Source organism: Labeo rohita, unplaced genomic scaffold (genome assembly GCF_022985175.1).
Source record: "Labeo rohita strain BAU-BD-2019 unplaced genomic scaffold, IGBB_LRoh.1.0 scaffold_1597, whole genome shotgun sequence".
NCBI classification, from domain to species: Eukaryota; Metazoa; Chordata; class Actinopteri; order Cypriniformes; family Cyprinidae; genus Labeo; species Labeo rohita.
The window spans coordinates 3,444-17,093 of NW_026127777.1; the positions used below are offsets into that span (position 1 = coordinate 3,444).

Consider the following 13,650-nt stretch of genomic DNA (forward strand, 5'->3'; position numbering starts at 1 on the left):
ACAAACAATAAAACATTTTGTGGACTTAAGCAAGAATTAGACCGTTCTAATTTACTACAACATATTTTGTGCATATTACATTTTTTTCAAGGTCTTCCATTTGTTAAACAGCTACTATTTAAACATGAAAATAGAAATAGTATAATGTAGTTAATTCTAAGCATGCACCAATTTTCTCAAAGCTTTACATTAATTTTAAGTAGCCATTATTCAAACAAGAACATAACCAAGGTAACGGATAAAAGTGAACACATATGTATATTTATAATCTTTTATTTATTCATCATTATTCCAAAATGTTTACTATCATTTTGTTGCTCCACAAGCACCTGCTCTTCCAGAAGCATTATTATTGTGGCAGTACTCAATTTTTATTAATTGAAACAGTTTTGCATTAATTTTAAACAGCTATAAATCAAACAAGTACAAAAATACTGGATTAATGTAAACACGCATGTAAATGTCTCTCAAAACAGCTTATTTCTTATAACCACCGCCCCCAGCTCTTCCTGGAGCGTGCTTTAGGTGTTCCACCATTGACGCATCAATTTTGGAGTCTGTGGCAGTTGGACTCCACCTCTTCAGAGCATCTGAGGGAAGAGAGCATGAATATTTTAAGATATTTAAGAAACAAAATGGCAAAATTGAGTTAAATGACATGCACTTATTTTGAAAATGCCTTCAAGGTTATACAAATACATTTAAAATACAATGGAACAAGACTTTTTCAGTTTCATGAAAGAAGCATTAGTAACAAGTAAACAATAAGTAAATGTTATTTTGGTCTAGAATAATCTTATGTCAATAAAAGATTTTCTGCATTAGATGTGTGCTAGTTTACATAAAAACAGCATTAGTCCACTGCCTCTTCAATATCTCTATGGTGCTCTTGAAATAAAGTAGATGTGTAACTGTGTGAACATGAACAGGACATTTCTGATAAAGACAGGTGGCCCTTAAATAAATAACGGACAAGGAACATGAAATTTTTTTTTTTTAATGTCATAAGGCCAAAATTACCTTAAATTACATAGTACAAAGCTGTAGCTTTGAAAGTTGGCCACCTGCATTTGGCCTTTAAGCATTTGACAGGACTAAAAAAAAACCTAAAAAAATACTAAAAAAATAATTCAGTATTACTTCACTTCATGAACATTTTAACATATGGTCAATATTACAAATTAACAGTAGTGTGCATCATGGCAATGTTAAAATACGAGAGCCACTGACCTGCTTGTTTACCAACTAGCCATGCCTTACTCACTGCTGATTAGTAATGGATCAGGTGTGTTGTCAATCAGAAGCTGGAAGGGCAGGGACAGCTGGAAAACAAGCAGTGCAGTGGCTCTCGAGGACCAGGGTTGGCTATAAGTGAAGGTAAAGTAATAAGGCTGCTGTGCAATTTTACTGCATTAGTTACTGTCAAATTAGCTGGCTGTACTTTAGCTCTTGTTGAGCAATGACAGACATTGTAGCCTCTATATTTTTAACTGTATGAATTCTGATTCAGAGAAATGTATGTATTTATACATTAGGCTGTGTTGGTATTAAGGTATAATGTGTATAAAATAAGTTGCGACAGCAAAGTTCTCACATACACTGGGGGGTCCTCTGGGACTGGGATGGCAATGAAGCATTTGGGACTGGAGACAATACTATATAGACATTAAAAAGAAAAGTGTGAAAAGTAACAATTTGAACGCAGTTACTTTTTTTTTTTTTTTTTTTAAAAAGGACATCCTCTTTATGTGAAAGACACGACAAAAATTGCAATACCTTGTTCGGTTGTGGCACATGGCCTGACAGATGGCTGTTCGTTATGTGACCCTGCAAGACAAATCGCACTCTAATGTAAATTAATGAAGCACAAAAGACATAAAAATGCATTTAAAAATTTCACAGAAGTTAATCTTTTGAAATGTCTTCTAATGTTAATCTTACATTGTGGTTAGAGACTTTAACAGAGCAAATCTGAGCCAGAGCAAACTGCCTACCAAAACTGTTTCTACTGCCCAGTGTTTGTTTTCTCTACAATGACGAGGGGAACGATCATCTGAAAGTTTACTTAAGGTCTGATACTTCTGATACTGTACTACTTACAATGACAATGGAATCGTGACCTGAACTGCACCCTTGGAGTGTCAATAAAGTGTCATTAACCTGTAATCATTTGATTAGTACTACAACATCTTAGAAGTGTCACTTGGACATTCAAATTCATAACATATTCTTCAAATTTTTCTAGATGCTGTAGCTGTTATTTCAGGGCAACATGGAGTTCTTTTAACATTTATTCTGTAATTGACAGGACTGCGTTTGTCTTGCCCTGTAACAGGGCAAAAAAGCAACTTTGTGGTTGTACACATTCGGATCATTAATTTTTTTCAACATTAGCACTTACACCTCAACATGTGTCCACGGGTCCACGAGTGTTGTTGACATTGATGGTGTCATGTTGTGCATCCACTGTTGGAAAAAATAAAAGCAATAGAAATAAAGGACCACTTTATGGAATTTTGAAGATGTGTATAAAGATCCCTTAATCCCTTAAAGTTATATACACATTACCACACTGTGAAAATTAAAAGAAATTAGTAAACAATGTGTTATCTCCTAAGTGTATCTGAAATATTAGTTGGAGTAAAGTTTGGGTATTACCTAACAAATATCTCATTACAAACAAAATAAAATAAAAGTTTCATTTAAGATACTGCACAAATTTTACCCTGATAATTTGTAAACAGATTTATTGAAAATATAGATGTAAATTGTTCATTATGTACATTATACCCAGAAACAGTACCTCATATTTTCTGGCACTGTCAATACACAAAGAGGTTACAGTGGGAGGTTTCTGGATGTATAAATGACAAAGTGGTGTGTAACTTTCTTTTACTATACGAACATGTAATATGTGGCTCAGCCGTTGAAAATCACTTGATTAATTTACTTATTTACTTACTAATCGTTGCAAAATTCAGCAATTAGAAAACTTTTTTTTTTCTGTGGCACTTAAGGAATTAGATATTTATAAGAGGACCATAAAGGAGATTACAAACAAAAAAAAAGCTATAAAATCGATGTATTTATTCGGTACATTTAAGTTATTGTGGATTAGGAAGTCCTTTCATTTGATTGTGTTATTCTATAAAAACATTTTGTGCATACCCTTGGCACTTAAGTTATGTATTTGTTGTTCAAGCATTATTTAAAAAAACTTAGCACACTAGCTAATTTTAGCCAAACTCAAACTACGTTTCAGTTGACAATGTGCGCATTATTTCTTCCTTTTCCTTCGTGTCAAACAAGTACAATTCGACCACATTAATAAAAAACTACAAAATGTACTTACCCACCAGTAGATTTTTAATAATTCGTAAAGCTTTGCAACACAACGACGCGCTCTCCTCCTGGTTATGGAACGACAACAACGTGTTAAAGTTTTCTCGCGAGATAATGTATTGTATTGCGAGCTAATCTATCCCATCGCGAGATAATCTATCCTATCGCGAGATGATCTATCCTATCGCGAGATTTGTTACAACATCTTGGCAGCACAGTTTTGGCAATCTACACCCAACTCAGACTTCAAATGGTGACTGGAGATATTTCTTTTATATGTATATGCATAAACTTAAAATAATAAAATCGTATTGCAATTTAAGGAAAACGGGCAGAATTATGACTAAAATTCAGTGGCTTTGTAATCACCTTAACCACACAGCACTTTGTGAATATTCATTAAACAAGATGTAAACAAGATGTAAATATAAATTAAATAAATTATTACAGTAATAATCAAGATGTAAGCACAATTTCTTTAGCATATTTCATACTGATTTCATACAGGGTCATGATTTACTATAAATGCACGTGTAAAGGACGTCACCTTGTGGACGTCCTCTCACAACTGGTTCACAACAGTGTATATACTGAACTACACGAAGCTAAAACTTAAAAGTAACAATTATACATGCAACCACAGAGAATTGTAGATATGTACAAACGTATCTGAATGCATTTTAGGAAGTATTCTGTGTTACATATTTGTACGGATTTATGCCGTCCTACCGCGACTATTTTTGGCCAGGGACACGACGTTGCCGTCGGACCAATGTTAGCTGGGTAATAACCATGTTTTTTTGAAACATGGTTAACTGTCATAAGGAGCGAGCACTGTTTTTTGGCGTGTTTATCGATTAAAAATGAATCAACCAGTGATCTGTAGGCAAGTTTAAATGAATCCGAATTGAATGAATCTAAATGAGTCTTTTGATTAACAGAATCACACGATTTGAATGAGATTAATAAAAATCCACACATTCGCAGGTAGTGTTGTATGGTTTGTTATAGTTTGGTAATCGAGGTAATGAACACAGCTATACCACGCACGGACATTTCAGGCCTCGCATTTGGAGCTGAATCACCCGAGATTCTCAATTTTTTACACCCGTGAATCGAATTTTTTTGGAATCGACTCTGAGCATCACTGTTCATACCCCTCCCCCACTGTCTCACTGCAGCGGTGTTTGCGCACGCGCTGACGGAGTCCGGTATTTTATGAGAGATTTACCTCAGACGAAGGTAAGTGCGAATATATAAAACCATTTTAAATAACATGTTTATAAGTACATAACATTAAAAGTTATTCGATGTTGTAATATTTCGAAACTGTATTTCTAGCATGACGTTGTTAAGAGTCGTTCATTCCCGCTTCAGCTGCTCCATTGCTGCGCGCGCTGATTTTCAGAGAGATTTACCACAGACGAAGGTTAGTATGCATACATAAAACCATTTAAATAACGTCATGTTTATCAGATATAACATGCTAAATAATTTCTTTCGAACTGTATTTCTAGCCCGTTGCTGTTTCGAGCCGTTTGTTCCCGCTTCAGCGGCCTTCAGTCAGCGAGAGGTGACAGCCGTCGAGTGTTTTCAGAGAGATTTATGTCAGAAGAAAGTAAGAGAGTGTTTACGGAAACGTTTTAAATGGTCTATTTACCAAAACATAGTATTACGTGTTTTAATGTATATTTTTGAGTGGGTTCATGCTGTAAAATTAGCAAATTTAATTTAATCTAGCTGTCCTGGTAAAATGCTAATGTTAACTGGTACTTAGCAACTGCTACATATATTTTTTTTTTTCTTTTTTAAAGCTATTATCTATTTAGCTATTTAATAGTTAGCTATTAGTAAAATACATGTGTGTATTAATTCATGTTTATTTAGAGAGCATGCTTTAGTTGTTAACATATATTTCCCATTGACAAATCTTAACTGTTTTCAGAGGCTCCAAACACTGCAGCTGACTTTGGATTTAGCCGAGACAGCCTCTGAGGAGAAATGGTGTGTATTAGCAACATAATTTTTTAATATATCATAATTTTAAAAATTATTTTCATAATTTCAAAGTACATCGTAAATTTCACTTTTTTGATTCATGCCTATGTTCTAGTTTAAGTGTTGAAATCTACCATGTATTTTGTTTTATTATGATGTGATTTAATGTTTATATAATGTATTTATATGTTTTAAGTCAGACAGTCAGTGCTGCCATTCTTCTGGAAAACTGCTGCTCTTCAAAGAACAGTCATCAATCAGGTAATTTGCACACTGAAATATTTTTGGAATACCATTCATTTACCCAGGTTATCTTGTTATCTAGTTACTAAATCTGCAAGATAGCACTTTGACTAACTTTTTATTTTTTTCATATTCTTAATGAAGTTTATTTTAACAAAGTTTAAGAGATACATTTTCAGATCATCCAACCAATTAACATCAGAGTAAGTCTATATATTGCCACTTTTCTCACCTCCATTCCTAGAGGACAGCAAGCCAAATATTCTTATTCTTACCCCTTCCTATGTACATCTTCAGTTCACTCAGTTTTGTTGTGGCTACGTCATATTAACTTGTGGGAATGTTTTGCAGGATGTAGACAGCATTTGAAAGGAGTTTATCATGAATAAATGTTACATAAAGCACATAAAATAAAATAGGCCTACAAGAAAACATTTCTATCCATCCCACAGTCTTGTAAGTCCATAAACTGATTTTATACATTTAATAATAATAACATATAATTAAATAAGAAGACTCAGTCAGTTAATGGATTTTCAAGACTGTGGTTTTATCTATCTCTGATAATCCCAGGTTGCTATGAATACGCAGGTTTGTTTACATATACAAGAAATCGATGTTGTTTCCTCAACACAGGATCTCGAGGCCACAACAAAACTAAGTGAACCGAACATGAGACTCGAGAATTGCTGTACAATTCAGCTAATAAAATAGCTGCCTGTTATCATTGTATTTTTATTATCATGTTATGTTTAATCTATCCATTTTATGCTTACGCAATTAAAACTGTACAATGTATTTAGATAAAAATGTGTTTTTTATTTTAATTTTTTCACAGGATCCTCTGTCCCCAGTCCCAACCATTCATCTGAAGGACTGTGAAAATATGACAGAACCACCAGTGACAACAACATAAATAGAAAGGACATGGCAGAGGAAGATAGGGTATTGATATTTCACTGAACTTAGTCTGCTGTACTCACTGTTTCACACATACGGTTGTGGTCAAAAGTTTACATCACATTGCAGAATAAGCATAATGTTATTAAACAAAATAAGTTATTATTATTATTATTATTATTATTATTTAGGGCTTGATTAAAAAAAAGGAATAGTGTTTCATGTTTGTTTTGTGATGGTGTTTCATGAGTCCTTTGTTTGTCCTGAGCAGTTCAACTGCCTGCTTTTCTTCAGAAAAATCCTCAAGATCCTGCACATTCTCAGGTGTTCCAGCATCTTTTCATTTGAACCCTTTTCAGCAGTGACTGTATGATTTCGGATCTTCTTTTCACACTGAGGACAATTGAGGGACTCATACATAACTATTACAAAAGGTAAACACATTTACTGATGCTCAAGAAAGCAACACAATGCATTAAAGGAACACTTAGCTTTTTTTTTGCTAATAGCTTAGCATAGATCATTGAATCAGATTAGACCTGTAGCATCTTGCTTGATCTAATGGTCTAATCTGATTCAATGATCTATGCTAAGCTTTTAGCAAAAAAAAGTTAAGTGTTTCCGTATTTTATTTAGCTTCTGAAGGGCAGTTCCAGAAGAACAAATATAATTTACTCATCATCATCCTGTTCAAAAACTCTTAATGTGTTGTTTCGTTCTGGAGCATCAGTGAATGTTTTCACCTTTTATAATAGTTGTGTATGAGTCCTTCAGTTTTCAAACAATGGATCTCAAAATCATAAATCATTGTTGGATGGGACAAATATGCAGAAGATGCTGGAAAACCAAAGAATTTGCTTGACTTGGAGAATTTTTCTGAAGAACAGCAAGCAAAACACTGTAAGCATAAGAAGATTGTAGAACCTGCAGCCATCACGGGACTCATGAAAAACATAACAAAACTTAAAAACTGTGGGTCATCCAGGTAATCTCACAGTATTAAGAATCAAGTGTATGTAAACTTTTGAACTTTTTTATAAATTATATATTTTCATTTTTATAAATTCAGTTTATTTTTTTATTAATTCAGTATATGGAATTATCTTTTATATCTGTAAAAACTGTTTATTCAGTACAGTACTAAAAAATAGCATGCAATGTTCGTGATCTCTCTTTGGTTAAAATGATTGCATGTTCTGCTAGGGGTGTGTCAATTTATGAGCATAACAGTATCATCTGTAGCTTCTGAAGGGCAGAATTAAATGGAAAAAAAATGGCATGGTCCTGATGGTGTAGAGTATGTGTGTGTGACTGTCTGAGATGGAGCAGCAATCACTGCCCTGACTTTGCAGTGTCCATTGCAAGTGTATTCATTATTGTGTTTGTTTTTGATAAGTATATTTTTTTTATTTATTTTTTATTTTTTTAAATATTTTGTTTAATCAGTTTAATGATTTACTTGAACTGTGTTATATGTCTGTGTTTGCAAAACATTTTTCTCAATCTAAATGATTAGTTAAATGTAGCAGTCCTGTTGCATTTGTTGAATAATATTTGCAGTCCTGCATTTGCTGAAAAAATAAAATAAGAGTTTTGTTGATACTTTGCTGTGTTTGTGGCTTTCTTTACAGCGTTTATAAGTGCATATGACGCATTTTTGTTAAGAAAGCCAGTAGAATTTAAAATATATTAAGTGCACGGTAATCTACAGACGTTTACTGAGATGTATGATCGTCAGTTTACGGAGATTTAACTGCTTGTACCCTGGATTTTGCGGGGGATTTACTTCTCGTGCACAGGACGACACGGGAATTTACCGGTGAGTGCGTCACCATTTCCGTCTGTGTCTGGGGGTTTATCGCGTTAGTGAGCGGACTGGAAAACTGCCGCGCACAAAAAAGTCCGTTTCTGTCAGTGTCAAGGAATCAGAAACGCCAGTGCACATACACGGAAACTGCTGGAAACGAGCCGTTTACGGGTTTGTGCGCTGACGTGAACAGTCCGGAAACGCGCATTTTCATGCAGTGTCCTGTGCCCAGTGAACAATACAATTCATCTTCAGTGATTGTGTATGTTTTCATATCTGTGTATATTTGACAGTTACTGTGGTAATTTTCCTGTCGTGTTACAGTAGGATCTGTCATCCTAACCTCATGTCTGTATAATAGATTTTCACTAAACCTGTAGGTTTTACACATACTTTAGTTTAACATTTGCAGCTCCTGAGATAAATAATTGGTGTGTTTCACACAGTAGTGATGGATGAAACGATCCACAATGGTCAGGATGGTGTTCTTGCCCTGCGAGTCAGGGAGTCCAGTGACGAAATCGACCGAGATGTGACTCCAGGGGCGTTTGGGGATGGGGAGGGGCTGCAGCTCGCCAGTAGATGGTGAGTTGGTGGTCTTGGAGCGAGCGCAGATGTTACATGCCTGGACGTACTCCTGTACGTCTCTCCTCAACGTCCTCCACCAAAACGCCCTGTCGATAAACGAGATGGTCCTCTGGACCCCCTGATGTCCTGCCAATGTGGAATCGTGCCCCCACTGGAGAACTTCTTTGCGGAGATGGTCGGGCACAAAGAGTCGCCCAGCGGGGGTTTCTGGTGGAGGAGGTTCCAGACTGTGACTCTGGCGGACTCTCTCTTCTAACCCCCACTGGAGAGGAGCCAAGATGATGTGAGGAGGCAGGACAGGCGCGGGCTCCGAGGAGGTGGTGTCTTGTTGATGTTGGCGGGAGATGGCGTCCGCTTTGGCATTCTTCGAGCCGGGCCGGTAGGAGAGATGGAAGTGGAAGTGCTCGAAGAATAAAGCCCACCGCGCCTGCCTGGGGTTAAGCTGTTTGGTCTGGCGGATGACGGTGAGGTTCTGGTGGTCGGTCCAGACGGTGAATGGGTCGCTGCCGCCCTGGAGCCAGTGACGCCACTCTTCCAGAGCCCACTTGATAGCCAACAGTTCACGGTCCCCTACCCCGTAACGCTGCTGTGTGGGATTGAATTTTCTCGAGAAAAAACTACAGGGGTGTAGTTTCTCGTCTGGACCGCGTTGTGAAAGGACCGCCCCTACGCCCACATCGGAAGCGTCCACTTCAACAACGAAAGGTTTTGTCGGGTTGGGATGGATGAGAACCGGAGCAGTGGTGAACAGGAGACACAGCTTCTTGAATGCTTGGATGGCTTCGGGTGTGAGTTGGAATTCTCCGCGTGATGGTTTGGTAAGAGCAGTCAGAGGTGCTGCAGTTGCGCTGAAGCCCTGGATGAATCGCCGGTAGAAGTTAGCGAACTCCAGAAAACATTGCAGCTGTTTGAGCGACGTGGGTAGGGGCCACGAACGCACAGCCTCCAGCTTCTGGGGATCCATGGCCACACCCTGAGAAGATATTACGAAGCCAAGGAATGTGGTGGTGTGCTGGTGAAAGGCACATTTTTCCAACTTACAGTACAACTGATGGGCCAGCAACCTCCGGAGTACTGCTCGGACATGCTGGGTGTGTTCCTCTTTGAATATATGAGGATGTCGTCCAAGTAAGCATAACACCACCTACCGAGCATGTCCCGGAGAACGTCATTGATGAATTGTTGAAATACAGATGGACTGTTGCACAGACCAAACGGCATAACCAGGGTCTCGTAGTGACCAGTGGGGGTTATGAAGGCCGTCTTCCACTCATCACCCTCCCTGATGCGGACCAAGTTGTAAGCGCTCCGTAGGTCCAGTTTCGTGAAGAAACGGGCACCAGAGAGGGCGTCCAGGGCGGTGTTGGTGAGAGGGAGTGGATGACGATTCTTGATGGTAATCTGGTTGAGTCCCCGATAGTCAACACATGGGCAGAGACCCCCGTCCTTCTTCTTCACGAAGAAGAAGCCCGCGGCCGCCGGGGAGCTGGAAGGACGGATAGTGCCGGCCCGAAGTCCTTCAGCCACGTACTTCTCCATCGCCTGATGTTCGGTGGCCGACAGGGAGTACAGATGGCCGCGAGGTACCGCGCCCGGCACGAGATCAATAGCCAGATCGTAGTGTCGATGAGGTGGTAGAAGAGCGGCACGTCTCTTGCTAAAGACCTCGGCCAGATTGCGGTACGGGATGGGGATGCTCTCCAGGCTGGAATCGGGAACCTCGGACTCCTCTGAACACATACCAGCCTTCGCCTGGAGACAGAGCACCTGACAGGTCGCCCCCCAGTGGACAATTCGGTTGGTGGTCCAGGAGATGAATGGGTCGTGTGTGATGAGCCACGGGTGTCCCAGGATGATAGGAGGTGAAGTGATCTTGGTAATGTAGAAATGGATCTTCTCAGAGTGATTGTCGATTTGAAGGTGAATTTCTTTGGTGCGTTGAGTGACGGGGCTGAAGTTGAGGGGGCGACCGTTGATGGCTGTGATTTTTAAAGGCTGGGATAACACCTCAGTCTCAATCCCCAATTGGGCGGCATAAGTCTGATCGATAAAATTCCCAGCCGCACCCGAATCAACAAATGCTGTGGTCACGATCCGTCGGTGGCCCATGAGGATTGATACCTGAAGGAGCAGCCGGGAAACAGCGGGATAGGATTTGATGGTAGCGGAACCAGATGAAGACCTCCCCCTCTTCACCTGGTCTGGCCGTTTCCCGGACGCAAAGGGCAGATTGCACGGTGGTGATCTGGGGAGGCGCAATAGGCACATAGACCTTCGCGGTAGTGTCTAGCCCTTTCCGCTGCCGTCAGGGAGGTGCGCCCTATCTGCATGGGTTCCCCGGCTCCTGATGAGTGGGCCTCTGGAGCGGCCGGTGGAGGTGGAGATGGCGCAGCGACAGCGTGAGTGAAGGGTTGATCCAGATGGCGGTGACGGAGGGTGGAGCCTGTGGAGAGATGAGAAAGACGTTTAGTAGTGTGACCCATGCGTTGATCCACCCGGAGGGCGAGCTGGATCATGCCCTCCAGGGTGGCCGGCAGCTCGCCGCGTCGCTCCATTGAGTTTGGACGGCGAGAGTACGGAAGTCCATGGTGTATTTGCTGACGCTGCGCTCGCCCTGCCTCAGGTGGTATAAACGGGAATCCACCTCCACTTCGCTCTCAGGGTGTTGGAAGGCGGCCCTGAGCTGGGTGGTGAACTCAGGATATGAGTGGGCGGCGATCCCGTCAGCTTTCAGGACCGCCGCAGCCCACTCAGCTGCCTGCCCGGTGAGAAGGGAGATGAGGAGAGCAATCCTGCTGCGGTCGGATGGATATCGTGCTGGCTGGAACTCAAACAAAAGTGACAGGTTAGTTAGAAACACATCACACCGGGTTCCGGATCCATCCCATTTATCCGGAAGTGCGATCTTGGGTTGAAGGGCGGGACGGACTGGTTCTGCGGGGGCAATCTGCGCAGCAGCCAGGTCATCATAATCTGATTGCAGGGCGGTGAGGTCGGACTGGAGAACCCCGCACTCCGCCCGAAGACCCGCGGTTTCGGTACGAAGCGCGTTGACCCCCTGCCCGAAGCCCCACCAATTTCTGCCTCAGATTTATGATTTCCCCCGACTGCTGCTGGATCACACCCCACAATTGTTCCAGCTCTGCCGGGACCATTTCGGGACCAGACATTCTGTCACGGAGGCTGGACAAGAAATGAAAGGTTCGAGATGAGTCCCCTTGTAGCGTGACGGAATACTCAAACGCGGAAGTGCACGAGTGAGCAGGTAAATCACGCAGTTGGTCTGAGAACGCTCCGATAAGGAGTAGAGATTTCCACCAAGAAATCCGCGTTCTCACACGCACACAGACAGGTAAATAAGCGCTCCGAAGAGCAGAGAGTTTACTCACGTGAGTTGAGATGAAGATGGGACCTGACGTGGAGTCGAGCATGAACTCAATGTCTGGTGCAAAACAACACCTGCTTCCTGCTTAAATACCTGCGTGAAGTTACTTCCGGGTCCTCGTGACCTCACGTGATCTGGTACGTGTGACACCAATTCTGGTTTGGATGAAGCATTTGACACTGGCTAACGGAGATGCAAGTTTTAAATTGTAAATATGGCCTAATAGAATGTGGCTACTTTTAGTACGATCATAGGATGCAACAGTTAACTGATACAGGCTGATCTGGATATGAGTCTTAAGAAGGCTACAGTACAAACCCAGCAATTATTTTTTAAAAGATGCTTTTTTTGATGCACCATTTCCTTTGTTGTGTTGATTGTATTATTCAGTTCAGGTGTGCCTAGTTAATTAACCTTGTTTTGTCTTTATGTTCACTTTGATATGATCACTTGTTGGATTTACAATTGTTGGATTAAAGACTTATGATATATAACGTTTTGTCTTCATTGTGTGCTCTTTAACACAGCATAACCGTGACACTTATAGATTTACTGTGTAGGTAGAGTCTGAGTGAGAAGCAATTAGGTTCAAACTTGTGAAGAACTGTTTTTAAAGTCTTGGAATGTGTCTTTGAATGTTTATCTGTGACATCTGCTTGTGCAAAACTTGGGTTGGGATGATTTTACCAAGTAGGACACATTTCTGGAACTTAGTTTAACACTTTTAAATTTCTCTTTACAATATGTTGAGTGTTGTTGATGCATAACTCACTTAAGGCTTAGTGTGGCCCAGATAATGTATATTTATGGTTTATTTGGTTCATAATTAGCTAAAATGTGGCTGTGCAGTGGTCTGTTTGTGGACCACTGCCAAAATGCCTCCATTTCATGCAGCATGTGGACCACATGAGGAATCTGAGGAAGACCAGGGTTAGGTTAAAAATGAACTGTGACCCACATTAGAGCCAGTTTTGGTTTATTTGGTTGGCTTATGCAGCAATGCTAAGGCTTACTTGAGGCCCAAATCTAGCAAACAGGAGTGATCCACCCAAATGCCATCTTTCTAAATAGTTGGCCGGAGCAAGGTGTCGGATCTGAGCCAGAATTAAAATCAATGTTGCCCAGATTGGGCCAGTTATGGGTTATTTTATTTATTTTCATGGCTGACATGTGGCCTTCCTAGGGTTTCTTCCTAGGGACCACACCAGTGCCATCATTTTTCAAGTGTTGGATCTGAGCCAGATTTGGGTCAGAATTAAAATCAGTGTATTTGGGCTTTATTCGGTTTATTCATGGCTGGTAATGAGCCGTTGTTTGGTTTGCTTGGAGTCCTAATCTGGCAAACAGGAGTGGATCGCCCAAGTGCCATCATTCCACATGTTATGTG

The 13,650-nt window shown here is 40.5% G+C and overlaps 2 long non-coding RNA genes across 4 annotated transcripts; one reads left to right on the forward strand and one right to left on the reverse strand.

Moving 5' to 3' along the window:
* Positions 1-257: 257 nt before the first annotated feature.
* On the reverse strand, positions 258-3,732 carry LOC127158606 (uncharacterized). Of its 2 annotated transcripts, XR_007826199.1 has the most exons (6): positions 3,353-3,732; positions 2,402-2,466; positions 1,777-1,827; positions 1,599-1,655; positions 1,231-1,365; positions 258-590 (listed from the first exon to the last, which is right to left on the reverse strand). It is a non-coding gene; the product is annotated as an uncharacterized LOC127158606 (long non-coding RNA). The 2 variants fall into 2 exon arrangements; XR_007826200.1 differs by lacking the exon at positions 1,231-1,365 and having other exon boundaries at positions 3,353-3,724.
* Positions 3,733-4,358: 626 nt separating this feature from the next.
* On the forward strand, positions 4,359-6,906 carry LOC127158607 (uncharacterized). Of its 2 annotated transcripts, none has more exons than XR_007826201.1 (6): positions 4,359-4,584; positions 4,684-4,771; positions 4,860-4,960; positions 5,288-5,346; positions 5,537-5,601; positions 6,422-6,906. It is a non-coding gene; the product is annotated as an uncharacterized LOC127158607 (long non-coding RNA). The 2 variants fall into 2 exon arrangements; XR_007826202.1 differs by having other exon boundaries at positions 5,541-5,601.
* Positions 6,907-13,650: the final 6,744 nt, after the last annotated feature.